Below are 10,149 nucleotides of genomic sequence, written 5' to 3' on the forward strand. Positions count from 1 at the left end.
TTTTCCAACTTTTGCCAAGAGGGAACTTTAGATATTGGTCCCTAGATTATGTTCACCGAGTTTCATGCAGATTGGTCAACTCAACCCAGTCTCCTGATACTGAGCTGACACATTTGGCTTCAGGTCAGACCAGTTTGAAGTGGAAGTTGGACTGTGCGCACGATGCTCCTTGTACCTCCTGCTGTTTTCTACAGCCAAGGACTCTGTATGACTGTGCTGAATGTCAGTTATATGGCAGGTCATTTAGTATGGGAAAATCTTACATTTGATAATGACCAATCAGAGCAATCTTGGACTTAACGGTCACAATGTTTTCTGGACGCCTTTTTTTTTTCTTTTTCTACATGTTTGATATTTTTCAGTTTCCACTGTGAAAAGTTGTGGATGGTACCAGTAGAACCGTTCCGTACCGTCCCCATTTTTGGTCCTCCCTCTGTTGGGGTACCTAGCACACAGATCTGGTACTAAAAGATGGAGCTGTGAACACTGCAGTCTGTTGATTGGTCAATAGAGGATGGTCACTCTGCTCAGGGCTGAGTTGTGGCTGGTTTTGAGGCTCATATGACCACTGTTCATACTGTGGAGAGTTTTATCCCAAGAAGAGCGTTTCACAACTGGGAGAACCCGATAGACACACTAAATGAAAAGCAACTGATTTTGCACTTAAAATTTTACCAGAAGTCAATTTATGATTGTGACTGTCTGTGGTTGGATCACTTAAATTTCCAAAGCTGCGCTCTTCCAGTCCCTATACAATAAATGAGTGCTCTACGGTTTTATGAAATGGGATTTTTCCAGTCAGTTACTAGTGAGGTATTTCATGTAAGTGTTATACTTAAGGAGCAAACTTGAGGTGCTTTGTGCAACTGGCCCAAGGATTCTCATCTTTAAGTGATTACACACTGAAAAACACATATTGTATTATATTCCATTTCTGCCAATATATTCCCCTAAATCCCCCACACTGGACCTTTAAGTTTGTCAAATGATGTGAGAGTTAAAAAAATAATCAAGCACTTTGAACTTTTAGATACCAGTAAACTACTACATTGTCAGTACGTTGTGTCACACTCTGAGTAATCCAAGATAGCAGCTCAATAATTTATGAAGAAACCCTGAGTGCTTGGCTATCATTGAGAGTCATAATCCGCAATTATCATAAAATGATAGTAGCTATGACGATGAGGTATTTCACTCTGACAACATCTCGACTTTGGAGTTGTTTACATTGGTAATGATGATGACAATTTATATAGGTTAGGTAAAGTAATCTCTCTGAATAGTTAGGACTGTGAATATAATGTAACCTGCCCTTTAGAAAGGGATGGTCAGTGTGATACAGGTGTTGGCCCGTGGTTTTATCAGGTGTTTATTTTTTATAAGCTTCTTATGGACTTCTCCACCCTGTTGTTTGGACAGTTTAGTGTGGCCAGTCCATTTGTTTATCAGTTTTCTGATATATGCAGCTGATGTCATCCCTTAAAGATTTACCAGCTGTTAGCTGCTCATCCTCTGATAAGAGCGACATGTTGCAGTCGGATTGATAATGGTGAAATGCGAGTACATTTACTCAAGTACTGCACTTTGATACAAGTTTGAGGTAGTATTTCCATGTTATTCAGCTTTATATTCTACTTCACCACATCTCTGGGGCAATTATTGAACTCTTTACTCATCATTACATTACATTACATTACTACATTCATCTAACAGCTTTAGTTACCTTTCAGATATCACTTTTTCATCCCCCTCCTGTCCAGTGAAAACCATGTATCTCCAGATGTGTTGATTTTTTTTTTAAATATTTGTGATAAACTAAAGGATGAAGTGTTCCTTCATGTGTTGAGAAAATTCTGCTACTTCTTAAGCTTAATAAACTCTTAAAAAATCAGAGGTGTGAGGAGGACACAAGTGCACGTCTCAGGCAAATCCCAAGTTACTGTGGTCAGAATTCAATCAAATTGAGTCCCCGCTATCGAGTAAGTCACAAGTCAAGCCATATGAAATTCTGAGCAAATAAACATTAAGTTACCTTAAATGAACAATATGTTACCTACAATAAACAATAACTACTTATAATAAAAAGTAACATAAAATAAGCAATAAGTTACCTCTAATGAGAAATACGTTATATAGAATAAGCAAAAAGTCTGTGCTGCTTTGAGCGAGTTTATCAGTTTGCACCCAACAAAAGAGGAAGTGTTGCTTTACCCACCCATAACCTGGATCTGAGGAGTTTAACCTGATGGCTGTCTCAAAATCTTAATTAGATAATTAGTATAACTGAACATTTCTGATCAGATTAGTGTTTGCAAACTTCTCTGCTGAAGAGATATCAGACTGTCTGTGGGAAAGCTGTGCAGTACATACAGTAAATACAGGACATTATAATGACTTTGTCCTTGGTTGAGTCTATTCACAGAGTTAATAAAGATTATTGCATATCTGGACATGTTGAATCTGTCTCCTGATTATAAATGATCTGGAGGGTCCTACTTCAGATGTACAGTCTTTTGCTCAGCCTACTTTTTATTGCAGTATTTATTTGACCAGCAGAGGGAGTAAGAGTCCATAAATAACACCTCCTTAAAACAGCTGTAGACATACTGAAGATGCCCTACAACATGTTTTAACAATAAAGTAAAGTTTTTTCAGTGGAACGCTACATCTGAAACACATGTCCACCATCATGATCTTCCAGAACTCAAATATTTATACAAAGCTTAGCTGACTGTGTAAGAGTCACTGTGCACCTTCCTCGTTTAATTTATATGGAAGCCTGTTTCTGCCAGTGTGATTAAAAACAAGAACCTGTAAGTCATGGTAATGACTAAAACTTAAAATAATAACTTCCTTATCTCAAAATAATGACTCAAAATAACACATTATTTCAAAAATAATAACTTAGTGTCTCAAAATACTGAATAAGTATCTCAGAAAAATAACTTACTCATCCCAAAATAATAACTTATCTATCTCAAAATACTGAGCTCAAAAAATTAACTTACTTATGTTAAAATAATGACTTATTTCAAAAATAATAACGCCCTTATCTCATAATCACTTTGTATCTCAAAATAATGAATCATTTCAAACAAATTAATTATTTCAAAAATAATGACATAGTGTCTCAAAATATCAAGTTATTAATCTCAAAATAATTACTTAATGTCTCAAAATACTGAGTTAGTATCCCAAAATATTAACTTGTTTGTATCAAAATGATGAATTATTTCAATATAATTTCCTTATCTCAAAATAACTTACTTATTTCAAAATAATGACCTAGTCTCTCAAAATAATAAATTATCTCACAATAATATTTTAATTATCTCAAAATAATATCTTGTTTTCTCAAAGTATTATCTTACTTTTCTCAAAAATATTGACCTTAATTATTTAAGAAAATGACTTAGTATGTCAAAATAATGACTCACTTATCTCAAAATAATGATAGTATCTCCAAATATCATCTTACTTATCTCAAATAATGATTTAGCATCTCAAAATAATGATTTAGCATCTCAAAATAATGAAGAACAATACTAAGTCATTATTGTTTTTGAAAGCTTCTCATTATTTTAAGACACCTACTCTTTATTTTTTAGATACTAAGTCACTATTATTTAAACATTTTTTTCATTTTATTGACTTACAGGATCGTCTGTCAGTACATTTGTGACCAAAAATAAAGTTAATGCAAAATATAGTTACCTTATGTATCTGAGTCCTGTTTGAAGAGGTTTTTAGGACAGTGAGGGGCAAATGTTCTGAGGCACGTCCCACAAGTCTCATGATAACAAAAACATCAGTGATGTCATGTAATTTCAGAAATGCTGTGCAGTAGTATGACAATACTGTATGCTTTGAGGTGCTTGTACTTGAAACTTTAAGCTTCTCCTCCACTTCTTTTCAGAGGGACATATTGTACTTTTACTGCATCAAATTTATTTCACAAGTAGCTTGTTGGCAGATTAATATTTTACAACAAATATACACCATGACTTTATAAGATATGTTGCACTGTTAAAGATTAAACTACTCTAGAGTATATTAAGTAGATCAGATTAGCTCCACCTCGACCTGCCATGACATACAGCACATCATTTCTGCTTTCACATTAACGGATGAGTAACAATAATCCAATAATACTTTGGAAGTACTTATACTTTTGATAATTTACTGTAAAATACTGTATATTTTTCTATACTTCTGTACATTTACTTAAATTTTAAGGGAAAACTTTGCAGAACTTTTCCTTGTAATGAAGTATTTTTACATTGTTTTATTGCTTCTTCTACTCAAAAATAAAAAGGATGTGAAGAGTTCTGCTGCCACCGCCAAGTTTAAAATAATGCGAGTAGCAGGAGTGAGATGACGACTTAAAGCACACGAAGCCAGAAATTTCGAATAATGGAGCAGTTGATGTAACTCAGTTAAAGAACGTATAAAGTGTTGAAACTCTGCAGCTCTCCCAACCTCATCCTGCAGGAATCCCCATTAATATTCTTTGATAAGAGATATTCTGCCATAAGGTGAAGAGTATTTTCCAGGGCTTATATAAAGAATAAAATCTACTGTACACACACACACACACACACACACCCCTAATCTGTCTTTTCCCACTTCCCTTTATAAATTTGCTGAAGAAAGATTCCTGTTCTTTCTGTTTCTTACCATCTGCCTTCCGTCACAACGCTCTGCAGCTCCCCGCTGCTCACTCCCTCATGTCTTACTCCATCTCCCACACTGTTCTGTCTTTTCACTCTGTATTTTACACATTGTGTGACCATGCAGGTGAAACTCTTCCTCATTATTTAACCGGACACACATCAAGTCTTTCCACTTTGTCACTGTCCAAACAAACAAGCCCACCTGACAACAGTAAAAAACAAACAGAGGCTGGTGGACAGTGTTTATCAAAGGCGACACAGATACATCTCAGGTGTAAGTGTCTGGACTGAGAGACAGTGTCAGAGAGCACAACATGTTCTCTGTCGACACAAATCACACTGAGCTGATCTGACCGAGGGGATTTTGTAACTCCCTGAACTCTTATTTATATATTTTCCCCTTGACCCTTTGAAACCTGGAGTGACATCACCTTTCTTGTGCTGCTTTCAGGTCAAGTATTCAAACCTTTGAACGTTGAGCTAATTGGTGCAATTTCTTTCAAAAACATAGGGGAAAAGGACAATTAGCAACTTGATAAGAAATGTTCCACAAATTCCAAAAAATTGACAGTTTAAAAAATTATTTTTTATAACTATTGGTTTCTTGCAAATTTTTGGGGTAATTTCTTCTTTCGCTGCTCGTTGCCTTCATCCCATACTTGGGAATCAGGTTTCAAAGGGTTAAAATGCTCCTTAAAGTAGCTTGAACCATCACTCATGCATAAAGTTAAATTAATTGTTGATATAGGTGACATTTTGGGGAATAAGCTTATTCGCTTTCTTGTCAATGAGAAGTTTGATGCCACTTTTATGTATCTGTAAAATAAAGACGAAGGTCGGCCATTGGTCAGTGTCTGGCCATTAGTGAGTGATTGTCGCCCTAGTTTTTAGCAGCGTGTCCCCTACTGTTGGCACTAGTTGGCCTTTGTCAGCCATTGTTGGCCCATGTTGGCTGTTTTTCAGACAGTTCAGCATGTTGAATTGGCGTCATAAACAGCGGAGCCCGTCAGTGAGAAAACTCACTCGGAAGTGAAGAAATGGAAGTGAGGGGTATGGTCCAAGGTGCATGAAAGGATGGGAAAATCTCAATATTGACAAGTTTATACTCTTACATGGAATAACCCTTAAGTATGGATAAGGAAACATTCAGTTAGTTGGAACAGTTGGCCGGGGAGAGGTATGTGTGATTAATGATTCGTACAGAAATTTATTACACATTTATGACATATCAGGAGCTAGTCGACTGTTGTATAAAATGAGCCTGAGCTACAAAATGTGATTAAGTATTAATCAGCAGGTACTCATCCACATATTTTACGTAGGTATGGAACATAAGCTTGAATTAATGTAGTCATTCACACATCTAGTCATATATATTATATTGAATGTAGATCACTGTGATTAAATGTTTTTAAAAGATAGAGTAGGATTAAGCCCCAACATACTGGAAGGAGAAGTGAGATGCACCTGTTTCACTGTTATGCAATACACCATTATGTAAGGGGTCATGTCCGGGCCAACCTGGACACCAGTATGTACGGAGGGATAAGAAATGATGTTGGAACGTGCCTGGGTAATACACCATTAGGTTCTGGTCAAAGAGGGAAGGACAAAGAAAAAAGAGGTGGAGGTTCACTGGAATCCCCACCAGCATAAAAGGCAGAGCGCAGAGAGTGAGTCTTCAGTGTGGCTCCGGAGCCTGACTCATGAGTTGAATGTGTTGTTGCTTGTGAACACATTAAACTTAGTTGCACCTGATTTTAAGTGTCTTAGTGACTTTCTGAGTACTGTTTTTTATTCCAAGATCCATTTTTGGGAAAAGACGAGTTCAAACAAAGGTGTTGAGGGCGAGGTCCGGAGTCTTCTGGCCCAGCTTCAGACATCGATTTTTACCTCTTCACGACCTATTTGACTTGGAAGGGAGAATTCTGGAAATATCTGCAGCTGAGGAGCCGTATGGGGAAACTGCTCAAACTTAATAGGGGTTTAGAGGAACCCAATATGATACAGAAGCTCTTTGACCATCAAATACATGGTTATGATGGCGATCTGCACCTCTGTTATGTCAATCAGACCAAAGCGGAGGGTCCCAGACACATAGGTCTGCCAAGAACATCAACATCCCAATGAAACCAAAGAACATCCAGTTTGGGTATCTTCCTGTTCCACATGAAATCGGACGGCAAGTCAGGTGGCTGTGGCTCAGAGGTAGAGCGGGTCTATTCGGAAGATCAACACTTTGATCCGCGGCTCCTCCAGTCTGCATGTCGAAGTATCCTTGGGCAAGATACTGAACCCCAAATTGCCCCTGGTGGCTGTTCCATCGGTGTGTGAGTGTGTTAAAAACTGAGTAGCAGGTGGCACCTTGTATGGTAGCCTCGGCCACCAGTGTATGAACGGAACTCAGGACTCAATATTGGAGAGGGGACATGGGAGGATATAATATCCAGTACTGGCTGGGCCACAAGAGATATTAGAAGTACATTTAGTCATTACAAAATTATACATAGATACTGTTACTGATACTGTTAGAAATTGTTTGAAGTGTAAGGATGCAATCGGCACATTCTTGCACGCTATGTGGGAATGCCCTGATGGAACTTGGTGAGTGGGTAGAGCAGCCATTGCCACATTCCCCTCAGTTATGTCTTCTCGGCGACAGAACATTTTTGCCACCGGGTGTCACTAGGGCTCAGTTTGGTTTATTAGTAAATGGTTTAATTACTGCAGCAAGAGTTGTTATAAGGTACTGGAAAAATGCAAAAACTTAAGAATTTACTGCATGACTGATGACAGAAACTGCCTCCTTTGAATATTTATTGACTCGAAGGCTTTCTATTTATAATGGGCACGTGACATTAAAGTACATATGGGTGCATCTGTAAATTTGTTGCTATAATAGACTGTCTTTCTGTTGTTTTGACTGTTATTTTATAAGTCATCTGTTCAAAAGAAAATGAATAAAAAAATTAAATGACAAAAAAAGAAGAAGAAACGGAAGTGAGGAAGGAAACAGACAACTAAAGGTAGAGGGTGTGAGATTACAACAAACGTGTTATATTAGGCAAGATTAATATTTTTAGCCTCTGAACTCTTTAGCAGGAACAGTTCGTAATTGTTTGTGCTTTGTTGATGTGCTAACTGGCTAACTGGCTTCTCAAATCCATCCTGTCTGTCTTCTGGTTTCCCTTTTTTAATGCTGGTATGGAGAGTCATTTCCTCTTAGCAGGCGCAGAGTACACATGCGAATTGGCCGATGGTTGTAGTCTTTGCGGTGTGTTCAGGTGCAACTTTAGACACTGCTTTAGACAGAGCCAGACTCGTTGTTCCCTCCTGGGTCCAGTCTTTGTGCTAAGCTAAGCTAACTGGCGGTCCAAAATAACTCTGTTATGCTGCATTCATGTCATACAGCAGTTAACATGATTACAGCTTTCCAACTTGTAAACAGCGTTTACATCAGCTCTAGCTGTAATAATTACAACAATAAGATGCAGATTTTCCAGCATATCTGACTTTGTGCTGGGAACAGTAAACAAACATGGCTGTCTCACACCAGCCAAAGTCTGTCATTCAAGGTAATTAAACCCAGATTTAATAAATATACTGATATACTGTCAATGCATCAACTCTTACACATCCAGCTCTGCACTGATACAGCCGTCCCTGTAAAAACATTTATACATTGACACAGTGTACACAGAGAGCACAGTTCCAACACGTGATGTACTGTGTGAGTATATAACATTCCTTTCCATCAAAGTCATAGTGACACAACAGCAGACAGCTGACTGCAGGTGAACACCGTCATACAGCGAAGCAGGCGTCTGATAGGTTGGTTTGAATTTAACCACAGTCTCAGGTTTATTGGATAAATACATGGACCTATGGGGAGTAAGAGCTAACCTCTCTCCCTCCCTCTACACACACACACACAGACCCTGAGGTAGAGAATTACAGGTATTAGAGTGGCAGACAGACAGGTATGTCTGCTCTGCTTCAGATATGAGCTGAAAGCTCTGTGAGCCGACAGGCTTAGGGCACTTTAATAATACACTTCTATGCAAGCGTGTGTGTGTGTGTGTGTGTGTGTGTGTGTGTGTGTGTGTGTGTGTGTGTGAGAGAGTCAGAGTCAGCCACTAGAGGACTCTGTTCCACACAAACCAAAGAAAGGTGTGTCAGTGTACAACATGTTGTTGTAATGTTTCAGCTGTTAGTGTTCAAGAAGTGAATGTGCTTCATTATTTTGTTACGCAGAACATCAGATGTGAATTAAACTGTGACTTTGATCAAATTCAAAAACTCCGCCCTAATTGACCGTGTAAAGCTCACTGCCATCCAAAGGTGGAGTTAATCACAGTCATATTTTGACCATATGGGGCTGAGAGGCAGCGTTATTGTGGGTGGGTTTGATTTGGCTTAAATACACAGAGCAGAAAAGCGTTAGATAAAATAAGCCTTTTGGTAAATCTTTGGGAAGTTACACGTGATGTTCAAGTTAAAATCTTGGGCAGTCTTTTTGTGCTAGCGTGGCAACAGAATATATTCACCTCTGAAACACAATAAAATGGGCGTGAGCAGGATTTCCGCAGCTTAACAGCGATTTAAGCTGCTACCTTTGTTTTCTGTTCTTTTGATAAATGTTTTTAAAGTATATTTTTGGCAAGGCTGCTGCAAATGTGGCCCTGACCCTGATTTACTGAGGTCGTGATGAACAGGGATGGGCAACACCAAGCTTTTTAGATTACAGTGCCAGTGCTTTTTCTTACAATTCTGACATTACAGATACTGATCATATCAAATCAAAGATCATTACACTGAGAGGAAAATCACATTACACACCACTCTAAGTTTCCTTTCTGCCTGTCTCCTGATGCAGAAGTGTGCAACTGTGCCTGCCTGTGCACTAGGTTCTGATGTCACGCAGGTGTTCACACTCACGTGACACAGACCAGCTGAATACGTCAGGGCTGTTTTAGCACAAACACAACAGACAGGAAGTGTCCATTTCATACCACTGGCACAGTTTGTAATGTGTCATCTTTTGTTGTAGAGCTTCTTTGGTAAAGGACCTGAATACTTCATTCATCTCTGATTAACACCTCAAGCAGGAAACAGTTTTTTAGCCACACTGGCATCTGTATGGATAGAGATGTTGGTCAGCTCATCACTTGGGTTCACACTTACATATCTCAACTGTTGGATGGATTGCCAAGAATCTCTTACAGCACCCAGCCTTGAGAACAGAGACAAATCATGTCCTATCAAAAAGAAACCCCTTAAGATTAATAACTTATTAGCACACTAATTCTGTTTATGGAGTAAAACATTATTTTAATGGATTTAATTTTTTTTATTATTTATGAAATATTTTAATCTGCTTTCATTAGGGTCCGGGCAGCTAAACTGCCAGGACACTATTGTAATCCTAGATATTGTTCTTCTTTCTTCTTTCTTCTTCTTCTTCTTCTTCTTCTTC

At 38.2% G+C, this 10,149-nt stretch overlaps 1 protein-coding gene across 1 annotated transcript in view; it reads right to left on the reverse strand.

The window, feature by feature from the left end:
* Positions 1-4,800, reverse strand: part of unc93a (unc-93 homolog A) — a 22,875-nt gene extending 18,075 nt beyond the window's left edge. Inside the window, exon 1 of the mRNA XM_050058820.1 lies at positions 4,678-4,800. The gene's annotated coding sequence lies outside the window, so the exon portion shown is untranslated. The remainder of the gene's footprint in view (positions 1-4,677) is intronic.
* Positions 4,801-10,149: the final 5,349 nt, after the last annotated feature.

Source organism: Epinephelus moara, chromosome 12, assembly GCF_006386435.1.
Source record: "Epinephelus moara isolate mb chromosome 12, YSFRI_EMoa_1.0, whole genome shotgun sequence".
NCBI classification, from domain to species: Eukaryota; Metazoa; Chordata; class Actinopteri; order Perciformes; family Serranidae; genus Epinephelus; species Epinephelus moara.